General features: G+C 39.1%; 1 long non-coding RNA gene across 1 annotated transcript; it reads right to left on the reverse strand.

Annotated features, from left to right (window-relative positions):
* Window positions 1–8,087: 8,087 nt before the first annotated feature.
* LOC122560059 lies at window positions 8,088–19,567 on the reverse strand. The gene is made up of 3 exons (XR_006314632.1): window positions 19,487–19,567; window positions 15,823–15,868; window positions 8,088–8,286 (listed from the first exon to the last, which is right to left on the reverse strand). It is a non-coding gene; the product is annotated as an uncharacterized LOC122560059 (long non-coding RNA).
* Window positions 19,568–20,407: the final 840 nt, after the last annotated feature.

A 20,407-nucleotide genomic window follows, 5' to 3' on the forward strand; every position in this document is an offset into this window, starting at 1 on the left:
CGGGGTTGGTTGCGCTTCGGCAGGTCGGTGTGGACTTGTTGGGCCGAAGGGCCTATTTCCACACTGTAAGTAATCTAATCTAAAAAAAAAATTGCCCTTAAGGGTCAAATGGTCTACTCCTGCTCCTGTTTTTATATTTGTAAATACATTCGCTTTTGAAATGTGTCTTGCTTTGTTTGGTTATTTGTGTTCTATGGGTAAAATTTCACTGAGAACATAATAAATGTAACCAAAATAATCATAATAATTTGAGCACATTGTTGTCAGCGAGTTAAAAGGGAGCAATGGATCACAATGTTTAATATTAACGACCATAGTGTTGACCTGTGTCCGGAAGCAGATCCATTTGGTTGCCAGTGATAGAACAGAGAAGAACATAGAACTTAGAATAGTACAGCGCACTACAGGCCCTTCAGCCCTCAGTGTTGTGCCGACCTTTTATCCTACTCTAAGATCAAACTAAGCTGCATACCCTTCATTTTACTATCTTCCATGTGCCTATCCAAGAGTTGCTTAAACGTCCCTAATGTATCTGACTCTACCACGACCACTGGCAGTGCATTCCACATACCCACCACTCTCTGTTTAAAGAACCTACCCGTGACCTAAACCCTCCTCCAATCTCCTTAAAATTATGTCCCCTTGTGTTAGCCATTTCTGCCCTGGAAAAAGGTCTCTGACTGTTCTCGCTATCTATGTCTCTCATCATCTTGTACACTTCTATCAAGTAATTGAGTAACAACCTTGAGAAACAAATGGCCATTTGAATAATCACAATCCTTTAATACACTAAAAGCAACTTATGTGTCCAACTTAAAATATGTACACACATTGGAGAGCAGTTTAGTTTGTGATGTTAACCATCTGTGCTCAGATTGAACAGGACTGGTGCAGGGGTACTCCTCGTGAAGTCTCAACTTTGGACGTCTTCTGGAGGGTTGGTCCTGGTTTCTCTTTCTGCAGATTCTTTTGCCGAGAGTAGTCGTAAGCCTTCTTGTATCCTCCTTCCCTCCCAGCCACTGGAATTCAACTTATCAGTCATTTTATTGTTAATTGAATTATTTCCTGAATGGCCTATAGTTAGTATCTTAACACAATATTCCAAAATGGCCTAACTAATGTCCTGTACAGCTGCAACATGACCTCCCAAGTCCTATACTCAATGCAATGACTAATAAAGGTAAATGTACCAAATGCCTTCTTCACTATCCTGTCTACCTGTGACGTCACTTTCAAAGAACTATGAACCTGCACCCCAAGGTCCCTTTTATCGGCAACACTCCCTAGGATCTTACTATTAAGTGTATAAGACCTGCCCTGATTTGCCCTATGAAAATACAGCACCTCACATTTATCTAGATTAAACTCCATCTGCCACTCTTCAGTCCACCAGCCCATCTGATCAAGGTCCCTTTCTTCGCAGTCCGTTACACCACAATATTTAGTGTCATCTGCAAATTTACTAACCATTTCTTCTATATTCACATCCAAATCATTTATATAAATGACAAAAAAACAGTGGACTCGGCACCAACCCCTGCAGCACACTGCTGGTCACTGGCCTTCAGTCCAAAAAGCAATCTTCTACCACCATCCTTTGGAGTGCAGGTAGCCAGCATACAGAAGAAGGCGTTTGGTACACTTGCCTTTATTAGTCAATGCATTGAGTATAGCAGTTGGCTGGTCATGTTACGGCTAAACAGGACATTATTTAGGCCACTTTTGGAATACTACATTCAGTATGTTGTTTAACTTGAAAGGGTCCAGAAAAGATTTACAAGGATGTTGCCCGAGTTGGAGAGTTTGAGCTGTAGGAACAGGTTGAATAGACTGGGGCTATTTTCTCTGGAATGTTGGAAGCTGAGGCATGACCTTATAGAAGTTCATAAAATCATGAGGGGTATGGATAGGGTGAATAGTGAAGGTCTTTTCCACCAGGGTAGGGGATTCCAAAACTAGAGGGCATAGGTTGAAGGTGAGAGGGGAAAGATTTAAAAAGGACGTAAGGGGAAACCTTTTCATGCAGAGGGTGGTTCCTGTCAGAGGAAGTGGTGGAAGCTGATACAATGGCAACATTTAAAAGGCATCTGGATGGGTACATGCATAGGGAGGGTTTAGAGGGATATAGAGTAAAAGCTAATAAATGGGTTAGAATAATTTGGGATATCTGGTCAGCATTGACAAGTTGGACCAAAAAGTCTGTTTCCGTGCTGCACAACTCTATGATTCTATGACTCTAAAAAAGGCTCAGAAAAAATTTACAAGGATGTTACCAGGGTTGGAAGATTTGAGCTAAAGGAAGAGGCTGAATAGGCTGAGGCTGTTTTTCCTGGAGCGTCGGAGGCTGAGGGATGATTTTATAGAGGTTTATAAAATCATGAGGGGCATGGATAGTGTAAATAGGTAAGGACTTTTCCCTGAGGTGGGGGAGTCCAGAACTAGAGGGCATATGTTTAGGGTGAGAGGGGAAAAGTTTAAAGAGTCCTAAGGGACAACTTTTTCACACAGATGGTGGTGCGTGTATGGAATGAGCTGCTCAAGGAATTGGTGGAGGCTAGTACAATTATAATATTTTAAAAGGCATCTGGATGGGTATATGAAAGGGAAGGGTTTCCAGGGATATGGGCGAAGTGCTGGCAAATGGGACTAGATTAGGTTAGGATATCTGGTTAGCATGGACGAGTTGGACTGAAAGGTCTGTTTCCATGCTGTACGTCTCTATGACTCTGTGATGTGATGGGTCCTTGCTCTGGTGGGGAGTCTCTTACTTCAAATGAAATGAGTTCTGTTGTGGAACAAAAACAGAAATTCCTGGTGAAAGTCAGCAGGTCTGCAGCATCTGTGGGGGGAAAGTAGAGTTAATGTTTCAAGACTCTTCATTAGAAGTTCTGTACAATAGTCTGTGAAACATTGCATCTTGTGAGTTCATTATCCTTCAGGAATGTGACCAGCAATCTCTGGTAATGACATTAAGTCCTTTCCGGGTATCACAGTAAGGAGGACTTTCCCCTGCATCCCTTTCAGCATCCATACATCAGGGTTAAATGGGAACCAGAATTTCCAAACTGATTCAACCTGATTTGCTAATTAATTTTCAATACTTAAGCTCTTAGAGTTGTATTTCCTTTTAACCTCCTTTCTTCATCTACAATAAATTCAGACAGTGACTTGTCCATTGAAATTATTGTCCCTACCTCTCACAGATACTTGCTCACCTCATTAAAAGTTCACTTTGAAGTTTATATGCAAAAATAAATTGAAACACTAAGCCATCAAGATGCTCATTAACTACTCCAGCTAAACCTGAGTGTTTTGTAACTATCATCGGACAACTTTAGCCTCTAGTCTCGCTAATTTATTACATCCTTTGAATTCCCTGGAATTCAGAGGACTTTTCAATTTATTGAACAAGGCTTAGATATCATTCGTAACAAGTTGCTTTTCATATGTGTAGCAGATGATCATGATGATGATGATGGTTGTTTATTATTATTTCCTAGCAGGGGGTTATGATGTGGGTAGCCTACCTGTTTGCAGCATTATCATTCGTAACCCTCTAAGTCAGAATGCTTTGAGTTTGAGTTCCATGGAAGAAGCCAATCACTGTTGTGGGCAAGTCCACATGTATTAATGACAGCCCTCAGCCCAGATAAAGAGGGTTAGCAATAGGAAGGGCATGTGATAATAAAAAAAAACTGATGGCAAATTCAAAGGTGATGGTGGACATCAACAAAGGTGGTGAAGGATCAATCAGCATTATAATGACGTCACGTAATATATGAAAAGCCAGTTGTTAGTGGACCTATTGGTAGCTTTGTTTTCATTATCGATTATCAGTTCACGCAGACCTTGTGATAGCCTCCATTCACAAAAGACTTCCCATGGTATATTTGGAAGGTTTTCTAAAAAAACAACAGTTATACTAAAAAGTGATTTTAACAACATAGACTGGACAAGCTAGTTCACATGTGTCAACTTCCTAAAATAAAAATAGAATGCATGATGAACACAGGTTTATTAAGTGATATTTGACAGTTCAGTACAAGGAAGTAACTCTGTTCACATCAAAATGAGATAGGTTTAAGGGCCTGCATAGTGCATATAATTAGGGAATGTACATCTTAACACGCTGATCTTTTTTGCTCCATTATCACAGGTTGCTTTTCATATGTGTAGCAGTTGATGATGATGATGATGATGATGATGATGGTTGTTTATTATTATTTCCTAGCAGGGGGTTATGATGTGGGTAGCCTACCTGTTTGCAGCATTATCATTCTTGCCAGCCCCATTTCAGAGTTGGGTCTCTTCAGTGAGTAAGTACAGTTCACAGTCTCTCAAAAGAGGTGTCCACCATATGGGAATCTAAGTCTCAAGTGGGGAATCAGAAAATCAGTCACCTGCTTCTGGAATTCTTGTGTTGACAGAATTTGTAATACATGTGAGGATCAGTTTCAATAGTAAGATGATGTATTACAAATTAGATGCGTTTTTACTGTTGTCATTGGAATCATTAACATAATAAAGTAGGGAATTTAAATACCCCAAATCCTGGCAAAATGGAGAAAAAAAACTCCAACAATTTTCAGTTAGTGGGGAGTAAAAAATGCTCCTATGTACCTTCAGATTGTTTCAAATGACAGACCGGGAATGTGTTGCTGGAACAGCGCAGCAGGTCAGGCAGCATCCAGGGAACAGGAGAATCGATGTTTCGGGCATAAGCCCTTCTTCAGGAAACTGCAGACCTCACTTTCTCCTCAAATGACAGACCTTCTGGTATAGCTTAGAAAAAAGGCCATTAGCATTTTCAGTTTCAATAGACTCCATTGTTCAGACTTCGAAGGACACTTATTAAAGCAGAAACCATTATGAATGCCATGAGTACATTTTGTTCTTTTTCTTTCATGAGTGCAATTCAAAAGCAGACGAATCATTTATTTCGGCAGGCATTGTGGAGGCATTTTGAATAAGTGTTAAGAGGTCATTAAATAATTAACTGTCTTTGATGTGGTAAGTGAAAAAAAGTTTGTTTTTACAACATTTTCACCACTCAAGGGTAATTAAGTTTTTTCAAATGGATTTTATAAATAAGCTTTTTTCAGTGTGAAGTGCATTAGAATGAGAGCTCAATAAAAGTTGTACTTTAATCAGTTCCATTTTATGGATTCTGGGTCAGGAGCTGTAGAATAGACATGGGAGTTGCTAGAAGCATGGGACAAGCAAGGGCATAGGAAGAACATGGGGTCTTAAGAGGGCATGAGCATAGAAAGGGCATGGGGAATTTGAAATAGGCAAGAGTTGAGGAGAAAGTAACTGACCTTGATATTAGGGCAGTATTTAACTGAGTGTGGCATTAAGGAGCTCTGACAAAGCTGGAGTCAATCATGATCAGAAGCAAACAATGTACACTGATTAGAGTCATACATCGCACAAAGGAAGATGATTATGGTTGTTGGAAATCATTTACCTCAGTCCCAGTTATTACTTCAAGACAGTCTTTGGATGTTTTTAAAAATTTAACCTACTTTTCTCATCAACTAGTTCAGAGATGTTTTTATACATTTCTGGAGCAGGTAAGTCCTGAACCCAGGCTTCCTGGTCCAGGATAGGGACCCTACCACTGCACCCCACGAGGCCAGTTCCTTAAGGTTATATCTTAAGCCTCACTACCTTCAGCTGCTTCAGCAATGATCAAGCCTCCATCATATATTCTGAAGTGAGATGTTCACCGATGTTTGCACAATGTTCAGCACCATTCGCAACTCTTCTGATGCTGAAGCAGACTGTGTCCGTACACAGCAAGAGCTGAACAACGTCCAGGCTTACGGTGATAAGTGGCAAGTGACATTTGCATGATACAAGTTCCAGACAAAGATCATCTCCAAGACCGAGTATCTTACAATTGACCCTATACTTCCAGTCATATTGTGAGTACAGTAGGGAGGTCAGAAACTTGGAATTCTGAGGTGAGTAATTCATATTCAGTCTCCTCAAAGCCTGTCCATTGTATACAAGGCACAGGTCTGGATTGTGCTGGAATGCTTTCTACTTGCCTGGAAACACCTTCGAGACCAAGCAGCTTGATTGCTTCCCATCATCTTTCTTAGCAATTCACTCTGTCATCCATTGACAAAGTATAATCAGTGTTTTGAATTCCACCTCAGATCTTTTTTTTGGGGTGTTCAGAAAGCTGCCCCCAGTACAGATCTTTCTTCGTTCCTGGGATCAAATTCCGCACCTTGAGGATCAGAGTGAAGATCTGAGGCAATGTGAATTAATGAAGAATAAAGGAGTCAGGGCAACAGCTAGGAACATAAGTGAAAGCATGGAGGAAGTTCTTGTTTGTAGTCACAGACCAGTTGGACGTTGAGGTAGTGGATGCTTTTACTATTGACGATCTCACTGTTCAGTTCCTGGGCACCTGGGTAAATTTGATGATGACCTATATGTGATGGAATCTATCATTCGAGTGAAGGTCATTTTCCTGTCTACCAAAGAGGCTATGTTTGTTGTTAAAATAATTAGCTGACAAACAGGCCATCAGTAACCAGCGAGATCCAATGTTGTGCAGCTGTTTTGAAATGTCACTAAGATCTGGAGCTGTTCCTTGGCAGGAGGCAAAGGTGACGAAGTTCAAAGCTGCAGTGATTTTCTTAGTCACTGGCACATCATGGCAATCAGTGCTGCAGGTTATGAGGTCCTTGATGATCAGACTCTAGGTGTAATTCCCAAAGTTGTTACAATTGTAGACAGGGATAACCCAAGTTGTTCAGTTCCTTGTGAGAAGAGATGAACTGGCTCTGCCACTTTATTCATCTATCCCATTAGTTAATCATAAAAGGTCGGTTTATAACTGCATCCCTTCTCTTAGAATACCTTTCTGTCAGACCTAAATGAACTTTGCTTTAAAATGAGTCATTTTCAGGTTTCTTGAGTTAACAAAGAGCAAGTTTATTAATTACTAAGTACGCAAGGAATTAGTAACATAACGCACATACACACAAGAATAGAAATAAAGATTAAGTACAAATTAACATTTTTAAAACAAAGCAATTTATGGATATGGATCAGTCTTTGAATTGTTAGCAAAGAGTGGATAGTTGAATGTTGCTGCTGCTGCACTGTAAGTTATTGTTAGTAGTTCATTTAAAGATTTCGAGCTTTCAGGTTGGCTGAGATTCTGTTGTTCTGATTCCTTTCAACTGTGACAAAGTCAGGGTGAGAGAAACTCTGTTTGTTGGCCTGGTTTCTGTTGTCTGACTTGTAGTTAGCTGATCTCTAATGCTTAAAATGTGAGGATATTTCTCCAACTATGATTTTCACACCACACCAAGACTAAAAACTAGACTGCATGGGTATCTTTGCCCTCTGCCACACAGGACGATCTTAGTCCCATAGGCACACTCCAGTAGAGATGAAACTGGCTTTTTAAGCCCTTTCAATGAGTACTTTCCAAAGGGAAAAACAGTAATGGCATTGCAGCCTGGGACGTAATTCATAGAGCAGGCTTGCTGTTGAGCAGAGGGCATTAATCCCTCATTACTCTTCTCGTCATGAGAAATCACAGTTCTGTCTGTTTTGATTTGGCTGAACCCCATTTGAATGTTGAAGTTTCCTTTGCATCTTTACTATGATATTCTATGAGCCTATCTCTCCAGACGGATGGTTAATTCATATTTTTAGTTGATTCAGCCTTTTCTTTGAAAAACAAGTTTCAGAAATTGAAACATTCATAGTAATTTAGAATTCTGATCTTTTGATATGACAGGAAAGATGTCTGTGACCACCACCTGGAGACTCACAACTTCCTGCTCCATCTCCATGTCGCTCCAACTTCAGCTGTTGACAGTTTGTCTTCTATAATCTTTCTACCATTTTTTCTCTCCTGTACCCTCCCCTTATGTCCAGGATCATGCCCTTCCTGTGAAGGATGTTGCCTGTCATTGCTATAGGGTCGAACATTTGACAGATTTTTTCACCTCGTCAGCTGAAGCCGTTAGGTACCTGAAGCGTAGGTACCTGATTGTCTTTGCCATCATCCTCTCCAAGCCACTCATCATGCCACCTTGGAAATATATTGCTGTACCTTCACTATCATGTGTGAAAATCCTGGAATTCTTCCCCTGATGGCATGAGTCTATTGACAGTGCATGGACTGCAGCAGATCAAGAAGGCAGCTCACCATCACTTTCTCAAGGGCAGTTTAGGATGGGTTAAACATTCTGGTCCAGTCATCAATGCCTACATCCCACAAGTGCATCACAGAAAGCATTGCTCTCTGTACTTCTGTTCTCGCGTTGTCAGGAAGTTGATTGCCATTATGTAAAGGACCGTTATCATGTGTGAAGAAAAAAACAGAATCAATGTATTGAGTCCAAAACTCTTTTTGTGCTGTTGATAGAGGGGGAGGACAAGCAATTGGAACAGATGATCCCAAGCCAAAGTCCTCAAGACATTTCAAAAAGGTAGCCCAGACCCTAACTGTGCTAGTTGTTTTAAACAGGTGTAATGTGGATATTCCAAGAGAGATGCAGCTGGTCAAACCATTTAGTTTTAAACAAAAATAGAATTTATTTACAAGATTACCAAATGAAACATAAACAAAAGAAAATAGAATACAGAATAACTTAAACATCCGAAAACCCATCAGATCGTTAAAAAGTAGCATGTTTTTCGGGCCACACGCTGGCATAGTGATTATTACTACTGCCTTACAATGCCAGAGAGCCGGGTTCAATTCCCGCTTCAGGCAACTGTCTGTGTGGAGTTTGCACATTCACTCTGTGTCTGCGTGGGTTTCCTCCGCGTGATCCGGTTTCCTCCAACAGTCCAAAAATGTGCAGGTTAGGTGAATTGGCCATGCTAAATTGCCCGTAGTGTTAGGTGAAGGGGCAAATGTAAGGGAATGGGTATGGGTGGGTTGCTCTTTGGAGGGTCAGTGTGGCCAAAGGGCCTGTTTCCACACTGTAAGTAATCTAATCTAATCTAAAAAAAATACTTGCAACAATTCCCATAAACACCCCTTGGAACAAAAGGAAAAATCAAACACAGAGTCTTACAGAAGAGAAGTCAGAAAGAGAGAGTACCACCCTGGACCTACTTCTTTGGGTCCAGCGACTTCAAAACACTGCTGCTAAAGCCAAACCAGAGAGCTGAGCTGGAAGAACTGGCCACTTCCCTTTCATTGTACAAGTGTTTATTTTCAAAAACTTGAAAGCCCGTTGCCTGAGGCAATTTCTGTTAGCTAGAGTCAAACTGGACCTAAAACCCTTCAAATCAACTTTATGACCTCTCTGAAAAGAAAACCAAGGACAACATGACCTTGTTAAAGGAGCAGCATTGTCACAATGGGGTCGGAGATACTTGGGTAATTGCAATCAAAATGGAGGACAGGGGTTATGCTCTGAAATTGCTGAACTTAATGTTGCATCTTACCAGCTCGCATGCCTGGGACAGAAAAATGGGATGCTGTTTCCCCAGCTTGGGTTGAGTTTTACTGGGAGAGGATGGCAAGTTTAGAGTGGGAGGAAGATGGTTTATTGAAATGACAGCTGAAAATGTGTTGCTGGAAAAGCGCAGCAGGTCAGGCAGCATCCAAGGAACAGAAGAATCGGTCTGAGTTCATCCCTTGTGGTTGGAGGGTTCCCAGGCAGAAGATGAGGCGCTCTTCCTCCAACCGTCGTGTTGCCATGGTCTGGCGATGGAGGAGTCCAAGAACCTGCATGTCCTTGGTGGAGTGGGAGGGGGAGTTAAAGTGTTGGGCTAAGGGTGATTGGGTTGGTTGGTCCGGGTGTCCCAGAGGTGTTCTCTGAAACGGCAAGCAACTGGAGACTAGTTTATTCCTCTGGACAGAGATTTGGTGTTCCACAATGTGATCTGCATTTGATCTCAAAATTAAGACATCACCAATAAATTGGTTTTGCTGTTGAAGAAAGACATAAAAATATTGAGCCTCTCCATGTCAACTGTTTTGGCACTACTAAATATAAAATGCTAGCATCAATCTTTTTATCAATGCATTAAACAGACATTTATTAAAAGGATGAGGTGAGGCTGACATGAAATTAAACTGTTATGTTACTAACCATATCCCTCAAGGCAAAATTAGCAGACATGACTTCCTTTTTTCTTTATGATCTTGTCCTCGTTCCACCATAAAGTGCCAATGATAAAATGAAAACTCCATTCAACTATGATATTACTGAGTTCAATAAATATTAATTCCAATTTTAAAAATAAATATTTAATAATTTTAATAAAAATTAAATCAATATTTAAAGCTACTTCAATTATTACTGGAAGCTTGCTAAAATTTAACATGGAAAACTGTAACTTAGTTTGTCCTCCTACAATTGATTCTTTTTTGTCGTTCTTCAGTATGAAAAATGTCAAGTTACAGTAATACTACAAATAAGATTTTGATAAAATAAACATTCAGTGAGATTAGTTAGAGTGGAACAAATTCCTTTCCATGCCAACATACATGGAGCTGTTGGCATTGTGGTTACATCCTCCCAATGTTAACATGGTAACAAGATTTATTAAAAAAATCTGGAAAATAATTAGCGCTGAGATAGGAAGCCTAATGAGAACTGGTTCCACAATTTAATTATCACTTTTTAAATTGCTGTACTGTAGATTCCCAATCTGTGTTAGCAACACATTGGATTGATTCTATAATTAATTGTCTGTTCGGCTTTCCAGTTCCCTCAACCTGATTGAAATATAAGGATAAAGCAAGTTACTCAAAGAAAGATTCCAGATTACCTATTTGATCACAAGAAAGCCTGTACTCCCATTCATGGAAGCCTTTGTCCATGTTATCACATTACTGGAATTCAATTAAATTCATATTGAAATTTAAATACAATAAATTACCTTTACTATTAATTATATCAATGGTTTGTTGGCTCATTTACTGCAGTCCATGGGAACTAGTTACTTTTCTTGCTGCTATTCATTTTACTTCTTAAAGCACAGAGGAAAACTTGATTTCAAAACTTTTCTCAGCCCTGGATGAGATGTAGCAGTCACCACTGAGTCAGTTGTGTCTTCGAGAATCATTCCAGGAAGTAAGCAGATGATCTACACTGACACATCACTGCAGTGCTGAGGAAGTGCTATTGTGAGGAATGAATAAGGAGGAATAAAACGTTCTAGAATGAATTGAATGTGTAGTCATAGTAAGCCAGAAGGCCAGTTTCCCAACACTGGATTGTTTTTCTACCTTTGTATTTATTTCAAAATCTAATGACTGGTTGAAAGACTTGATTGATTGATCTTATTTTTACATTATGAATAAAATTTCCTAGAAACATAAAAACTGATACTTCTACTACTTGTCTGAGATTATTATTCAACAAGCAGGTTTAAACCTATGGGCTCCCACCAAGCACAAGTTATCAGATAAGACCATAAGACCATAAGGATCATTAGTGCTCCATCATTCAATGAAATCATCACTGATCTGATGGTTGCAACCCTACTTTCCCACCTTTTCCTCATAACCTTTGATTCCCTTGCTAAATAAAATTCGATTTCACCCTTGAATATAATTAACAACCCAATCTCTGCAGTGCTGTGCAGTAAAGATTTTACAGATTCATGATGCTATAAGGGAGGAAATTCCTCCTCTTCTCTGTCCCATCTAAGTGACCCCTTACTATGCCATCTGGTACTAGGGTCTCCCACTAGGGAAAACATCTCAGCAGCTACCGTGCCAGTTCTCCAAAGACTTTTATATGTTTCAACAAGGCTGTCTCTCACTCTCCCAAACTGCAATGAGTAACTACTCAACCTCTCCTTATAAGAAAATTTCTCCATGCCCAGGTAAACCTTTTCTGGACTGAATCTTTTCTGGACTGCCTCCAATGCCACTATATTTTACATCAGATAAGGTGACTAAAAACAGTTCATGGTATTATAGATGTCGTCTGATTAGTGCTTAATAGTTTTAGCAAGGCTTCGCTATATTTGTACACCACTCCGTTTAATCTGAAGGCCAACATATTATTCGCCTTCCCCATTACCTGCTGAAGTTGGGTATTTGTTTTTTTATGATTTACACACACAGACTCCAAAATCTCTTTGTGCTGTAACTTTCTGCAGTCTTTTTCAGTTTAAATAATATTCAGCCTGCAAAAGTACTAATTCACATGTTCCCATAATATATTCCAATTCCCATGTTTTGCCCACTTGATTAACTCATCTCTCTCTCTCTCTGCAGACTCATGTATCATCCTCAATTCTTCCCACCCCATTTTTTTATCATCTGTAAACATGGTTACAACATATTCACTTTCTTCATCCAAGGGTGGCATGGTGGCTCAGTGGTTAGCACTGCTGCCTCACAGCGCCAGGGACCCAGATTCGATTCCAGCCTTGGGGGACTGTCTGTATGGAGTTTGCACATTCTCCCTGTGTCTGAGTGGGTTTCCTCCCACAGTCCAAAGTTGTGCAAGTCAGATGAATTGGCTATTCCAAATTCCCCATAGTGTTAGGTGCATTAATCAGAGGGAAATGGGTCTGGGTGGGTTACCATCTGGAGGGTTGGTGTGGGCTTGTTGGGCTGAAGCACCTGCTTCCACACTGTAGGGAATCTAATCTACAACAAAAGTTATTGATATATATTATAAATGATTGTGGCTCCAGCACTGATCCCTGTGGCCCTTTGCTTATTAAATGTTGTCATCCTGAAAATGTGCCTTTTGACCCAACTCTCTGTCTCCTACTAATGAGTCAACCTTCTATTCATGATAATACATTACTTTCGACACAAAGGACTCTTATTTTAAGAAGCCTAATATGTGGTATCTTAACAATTGTCTTCTGAGGATCCAAATGTACTAGGTTCAATGCTTTCCTTTTATTTATCCTGCTTGTTTCCTCCTCAAAGATTTTCCCCTCATGAAACCATGCTAACTCTGTTTGGTCACATTATGTATTCCTAAATGTTTTGCCACTATATCCTTATTAATGGACTCCAACATTGTTGAAATATTTGGCCTTTAACTACCTGTTTTATGTCTCCTACTCTTTCTAAATAAAGACTTTATGTTAGGAGTTTCTAATCCTCTGACACTTTTGCAGAGTCTGATTTCTGGAAGATTAGTACTTATTTTACTTATTTTAATATCCTAAGATACATGGAGAGGGATAAGTGTGCACTACAGGGCAAGAGTTATAGCTGGGGGCAGGGAAATTATGATGCGGTGAGGCACGACTTAGGATGCGTGGCTTGGAAAAATAGGCTTCAAGGGAAGGGCGCAATTGATATGTGGAGCTTGTTCAAGGAGCAACTATCGAGTGTCCTTGATAAGTATGTACCTGTCAGGCAGGGAGGAAAAGGTCATGTGAGGGAGCCGTGGTTTAATAAGGAATTGGAATCCCTTGTTAAATGGAAGAGGGCGGCCGATGTAAAGATGAGGCGTGAAGGTTCAATTGGGGCGATGGAGAGTTATAAGGTAGCCAGGAAGGACCTGAAGAGAGAGCTAAAAGCAGCAAGGAGGGGACATGAAAGGCCCTTAGTCCGTAGGATCAGGGAAAATCCTAAGGCATTCTATAGGTATGTCAGGAATAAAAGAATGACGAGGGTAGGAATAGGTCCAGTCAAGGATAGTAGGGGGAAGTTGCGTGAGGAGGCGGAAGAGATTGGGGAGACACGGAATGAATACTTTTCTTCAGTATTTACTCAGGAACAGGGCATTGTCGTCGATGCGAATACTGAGTCACAAATAAGTAGAATGGATGGCTGTGAGGTATGTAGAGAAGAGGTGTTGGAAATCCTGGAAAAGGTGAAAATAGATAAGTCCCCTGGGCCTGATGGCATTTATCCTAGGATTCTCTGGGAAGCAAGGGAGGAGATTGCAGAGCCATTGGCCTTGATTTTTATGTCCTCTTTGTCTACAGGAGTAGTCCCAGAAGACTGGAGGATAGCAAATGTGGTTCCCTTGTTCAAAAAGGGGAGTAGGGATAACCCTAGTAACTATAGGCCGGTGAGTCTCACTTCTGTTGTGAGCAAAGTCTTAGAGAGAATTGTAAGGGATAGGATTTATGCACATCTGGATAGGAATAATGTGATCAAGGACAGTCAGCATGGTTTTGTGAAGGGCAAGTCGTGCCTCACAAACCTTATTGAATTCTTTGAAAAGGTGACAAAGGAGGTTGATGAGGGGAAAGAAAGGTGGCAAATGGTGTTCAATGTAGGTAGGTGTGAGGTGATTCACTTTGGTAAGAGTAACAAGAAGATGGGGTATTGGGCTAATGGTCGGATACTTGGTAGTGTGGATGAGCAGAGGGATCTTGTTGTCCATGTACACAGATCTCTGAAAGTTGCCACCCAGGTAAATAGTGCGGTGAAGGCGGCATATGGCGTACTGGCTTTTATTGGTAGAGGAATTGAGTTCCGGAGCCCTTAGGTCATGTTGCAGTTGTATAAGACTCTGGAGTATTGTGTGCAGTTTTGGTCGCCATACTATTGGAAGGATGTGGAGGCACTGGAACGGGTGCAGAGGAGGTTTACCGGGATGTTGCCTGGTATGGTAGGAAGATCGTATGAGGAAAGGCTGAGGCACTTGGGGCTGTTTTCGTTGGAGAAAAGAAGGTTTAGGGGTGACTTGATGGAGGTGTACAAGATGATTAGGGGTTTAGATAGGGTTGACCATGAGAACCTTTTTCCACGTATGAAGTCAGCTATTACGAGCTTTAAATTAAGGGTAAAGGACAGATGTTAGGGGTAGATTCTTTACTCAGCGAGTCGTGAGTTCATGGAATGCCCTGCCAGTAGCAGTGGTGGACTCTCCCTCTTTATGGGCATTTAAACGGACATTGGATAGGCATATGGAGGATAGTGGGCTAGTGTAGGTTAGGTGGGCTTGGATCGGCGCAACATCGAGGGCCAAAGGGCCTGTACTGCACTGTATTTTTCTAAAACTTCTTAACATCCCATCAGTTCCAGAAGACTTATTGATCTTTAGCCCCATTAATTTCCTGAATGCCTTTTCTCTCGTGAAAATTTTTGTTTTATCTTTTCTCATTCCTTTTCCCTTCGATTGTTGTGTGCTTTTGGAATGTTATTCATGTCTTCAAATATTCTACTAAGGTTGTAACTTGTGTGCTAAAATTTGTCTAAACAGTGATTGTGAATTATGCATTCATTCTGAAATTTCTTGTCTTTACATTATTACAACCTTCAAAACTAAAAGCAATCTTTTTGCTCCTTAACTTTAAAGATGCCACTAAATAAATAATGCTAATGGTAGACTTGAGTGATATCTTATTTACATAGAAAACACAAGAGCTAATAGATAGTTCCAACAAAAATGCTGAAATTTCACATGACAATCAACAATACAAAATCTTGCCTCCACTGCAGGTTTTAGTCAGGGCCACTTCTCTGCAGACACAATATATCAAGTTTGTTTTGTTACATGAGTTTCTAGAATTTCCGCATCACGCTAGTTCTCTCGGATCATATTAAGCAATCCAAACCATATTTTATATAAAAAACATAAGAATAAGACAGTTGTTATAATTATCTCGTAACTTAATTCCTTCTTAAGGTTACACATTGTGGGTGTCAATGCATACACATTTACTATAACAGATGAAGACAATGTAACTTGTGCTAGATTGAAAGAAAATTATACTGTAAAATAATTGCAGCAGATGGAAATAATGTCACTTTTTTTTAACACATTGATATAAAGAACCTCACTCATGTACTACAGTGGTCAAACACAGGAAGACTTCTTAACGCATAAAGCATTCCCTACAATTTAGAAGAGTGAAAGATGGTCAAACTGAAGCATACAAGATTCTTACCGGTTAGTGCAAACTGAACGTTTTCTTTGGTTGTTGAGTTCAATACCTGGCATTAAGATAGAATATCAACAATGATTAATTGAATGGTGGTGCAGATTCGATGCTCTACCCCTGCTGCTACATGTATCTGTTAGGGAAGGAAAAATTATTAGTAATCCAATTTAGCACTCAGCATGAAAGGAAATTAATTGATTTATATAACATCCCCACAGTGTGGAAGCAGGCCATTCGGCCCATCATGTCCACACCGCCACTTCAAAGGCCATCCTACCCAAACCCACCCCCCATACCCTATACTTCCTATGGCTAGTCCATCTAGTCTGCACATTCCTGGACACTTTGAGACAATTTACCATGGCCAACCCACCCAACCTGCATATTTTAGATTGTGGGAGGAAACTGGAGCACTTAAAGGAAACCCACACAGATACAGGAAGAACATGCAGACTCCACGCAGACAGTTTTTCGAAGCTGGAATCAAACCCAGGTCCCTGGCGCTGTTAGTCAGCATTGCTAACCACATCCACCCCAAAGCACATGTGCTTTCACAGGATATAGTTTCAACAGCAAATTGAACATTGATTAACAGATATTCATACTTATTTAAATTCAGTGCACCCAACAATAGAAGGTATATTTTCTTACTTACTATTTAATATTAGGGTGTGGTAATGGGTCAATGTGTTCCCATTCTTAGGCACATAACAACCTGAACTGTGCCCATGAGCACAACTGCTCAAACTCCATAAATGCTTTATATTCTGTCCACATGCACAAACAAATTGTATGGCATTCTGGAATAACCTTTAATGAAAACTATCAGAGGCACTAAAAACAGCTGAATTCCATTGTCTAAAATTAATGTAGCCCCAACTTTGTAATAATTGTGTGTAGCAAACAAAATCATTTAATTTTGTGTTGTGGTTTGCATGGATGCAACAGCACAAATACCACTTATTATACAATGTTAAGGTCTTTAAGCATACTCACTATGCAAAGCTAAGTTTATAAGATTCAAAAGCATAGAAAAGTGAACTCATTTCTATCTCTCAGGACCTGATGAAGAATAACAACTAGCAAGTGATAGAAGACTATACAATCTTGATCTAATCATCCAGTGTCAGAACAATAATTCCTATTTTCTTTATACGGGAGACAATGCAGACAGTGCATTTGTGTTTTTCACCGTGACAGGCTGTTACAAAGCTTGCCTTGTCTAATAAAGTCAGAAACATGTCCCTTGCTGCAAGTATTGCCAAGTTTGTGAGAGAATCAATCTGGAATTTACAGCTATCCAGCATGAATTTAGCAGTGTAATCCCAGCCAAATGACATGACCTGACCTCATGTTGCCATAAGATAAGAAACAAAAACACCCCTTCAAGCACACGTTTCATGCCACCATTAATTCCTGACTGATGCAATACAACTTCAAAGGAATCCAGATTGGTGTTGTTGCTAGGTAACTAATGGAAACCAGCATCACAGTGATGCACTGGGTTGTAATGTCTAGTCTTGTACATAAAGCTGTAAGTTTCAGCATGAGCTATCAAATAACATGCATACAGACATGTATTCTCAGATCATACTTGGATGAACATAGACCCTAATGGAAAACTAGCAAAACCTGACTATCAGCTTCAAAAAACAAGTTAACTTTAGTTAGCGCTGCTTCCAAACAAAAAATGCTTGATGCTTTTAAAAATGAGCCCTGACTAAAGTATTGGCTAGTAATTACATTAAAAATCAGTAGTACATGGATTTTAACCTAATCTGTGGGTACATTCAAATGCCTTTACTCTAAGTATGCGAAGAATGTGCACTTTAACAGAGGACATGTCGGAGTAATATTGAATGCATAGCTTTTTTTTCCTAAAGGGGTCAAGGACATGATCCTTGTGAAAAAAATGGGACTTTTTCTGTAACTTTATTTGGTGCATTTTCAATATTTTTACAACTAAAATGAGCAGCTGACAAAGGAACATGGTCCTTGCTGTATTTGCTTTGCATCATTCCTATAATTCTGACAATAATTACAATTAGCATGAATGGAGTTGGTGTACTGTTTTGGTCACTGCTAGATCAGAAAGGAAGTACAAAAGACCAACGAGGGTGAATCCAAATAGAATAGAAGTGAACAATTTGGTAAACTTAAGCCTCAGAGCCTAGAAAATGCTGTCGGGCGGAAACCATCCTGAAGTCTAACAGATGGTCTGCTGCATGCTTCATGGTGAGTTGTAGGATTTGCAGTTTGATATCACTCAGAGTGCCATGCCACATAATATGTAAAGAATTAGCAGGACTGCTAATTTAAATTAATGAATAGGTAAAATTTTGTTTCTGCTAAAATATAGACGCCACACATCCTTCCATGAAACCTGCAAATTAGTCTATTAATATTTTAAAGTCATTTATTTTGGAATTGTTTTAATGCTACATTTGTTAACTAGTAATGAGAAAGTTGTTTGGTTGAATTATTAGAATTTCATCCATCTGTATCATCACATTCAAATTAGATTGTCACAAATTTCCAGTTTTTTCTGTTTTAAACTTTCTTTTATGATTTAAATATTTAAGATTACTCAAGAAAAATAATCTTCAGATGTAACCAAAGCAGTAATTTTAAAATAACTTGCACCAGAAAATAACTGTGAAAATTATATTTTTGGTTTGTTTTACAAGTATTTTAATCAAACTGTTATGAAATACCTCTGGGAGAGGCAGGATCTAAACCTGTACCTCCTCCTGGTCTAGACGTAGGTACACTACCACTGCTCTTCAAGACCATTAGAATGTAAATAGCAGATGATTTTGATCTGTCAATTTCTAGATAATGAGCCCAGCACACTTCTGCTGGGATCTCTGCAGTCTATTTCCTTTACAAGCTGGCTAATTTGATTTTACATTGAAGCTTATGAATAAATTAATGCTCTGACCAATTATTTTAGCTACACCAATCAAGATGACCACAAAAAGAAAATTGCATTTTCATTACAGGCCGCTTTAAAGAAACAAGGCACAACCTTTAAGTTCCCCGTTGCATTACACGCTGTCCTGCCTTGGAATAATATTGCTTTTCCCTCTCTGTCGCAGGGTCAAAATCCTTGAAGTGCCTTCCTAACAGTACTGTGGGAGTTTCTAAACTGGGACTTCAAAAGGCAGCTCACCAGCACCTTCTCTGGGGTAGTTATGAATTGGCTATAAATGTTGGTCTAACCAGCGATACTGACAACACATGAGCAAATTACAAAAAAGGGACAGCTGGATATAACATGAGAGGTCAGTGATTCTCTGGAAAGGGAAAACCTATTGATTTATGTACAATCAATCGTCTATGAAATTGCAGAATTATCTATACTTGTTTCATATTTTTCCTTTTTTACCTGAACCAAAAAAGCTCAGCTGGATGTAATAACTCGGGCTATGTCATTAACAAAAGACTGAATAAATGAGTAGCATCGTTTACTGTTAAATTATTATTAAACATGTTTAATTTTAGTGAAATTATTTAATAAACTTTCATTTTAAATTTTTAATCATGCATTTAAGATGTCAGGTTACAGCACTGAATGTTAATATGTCTTTTCCCAGGGTTATGCAATAAACTGATATGGAACAACTAATTTAAAGACTTGACATGTACTGCCATTAAAAAATATCATTACCAGAGTTCAGTCGGTAGAGATGAGGGCACTGTAACACAATAATTTAATCTTCAAACCAGTGGAAGGCAAGTCTTATCTGTGTTGACTGATATTCTAAAATCTGGAATAAAGTAATTTCAAATAATGAAGAACTCTTACCTGATAATATAAGTAGTTACAGTTATCAGAGAAACAAACATTAGCTATTATTGAATGATTGCTGTCTACATATATAAAGAGAAATAGTTACAACTGGGAAAGAGAGGTGTTGGACTAACAGTCAACAAACAGTTGTTTTTGTAGTTTTTTGTTTTATTAGCCATTATAGAATATATTAACAGTGGATATGGAGTCTAACGGTAATAATTTAAATAAAGATTTCCATTATTGAGAACAAAAAGTAAAGAAAATTACAGTACACGAACAGACCCTTGGGCCCTCCAAGCCTGCAGCGATCCAAAGAAGATTGTATTTGTAATTACTTTGGAGAAGGATGGCTGAAACCAATGGTAAAATTGTTAGGATATTATTCTGAATGCTGCACTTTGTAATCAGTGGAAAAATGAAATGGATGTGAAAACAGATTACGTCTTCATCAAAAGAAAAATATAAGGTATGAACTTGGCACTATCAATTGCAACTAGAAGCAGGATTATGTATAAAATATTTTCATAGATGTAGATCAACAATTGGATACTGAGGAAAATTTTGAAATTCTATTAACATTTACGGACAATGTTTATAAAAATTATGATCTATTAAATACATACAAAGCATGGTTAGTCTTTGATAGGTATTGAAAGCTGAATGATTATTCTATAGACAAATATATCATGGATTTTTTCAGGCTACATTCAAGAATGCAAAACTTGCGTTTGAAGATTCCTAACACAGTACTTACCTTTAATTTATTCAGTGGTACTAAGGTGTCAGAATGGATAT

This window comes from Chiloscyllium plagiosum, chromosome 20, assembly GCF_004010195.1.
Source record: "Chiloscyllium plagiosum isolate BGI_BamShark_2017 chromosome 20, ASM401019v2, whole genome shotgun sequence".
NCBI lineage: Eukaryota > Metazoa > Chordata > Chondrichthyes > Orectolobiformes > Hemiscylliidae > Chiloscyllium > Chiloscyllium plagiosum.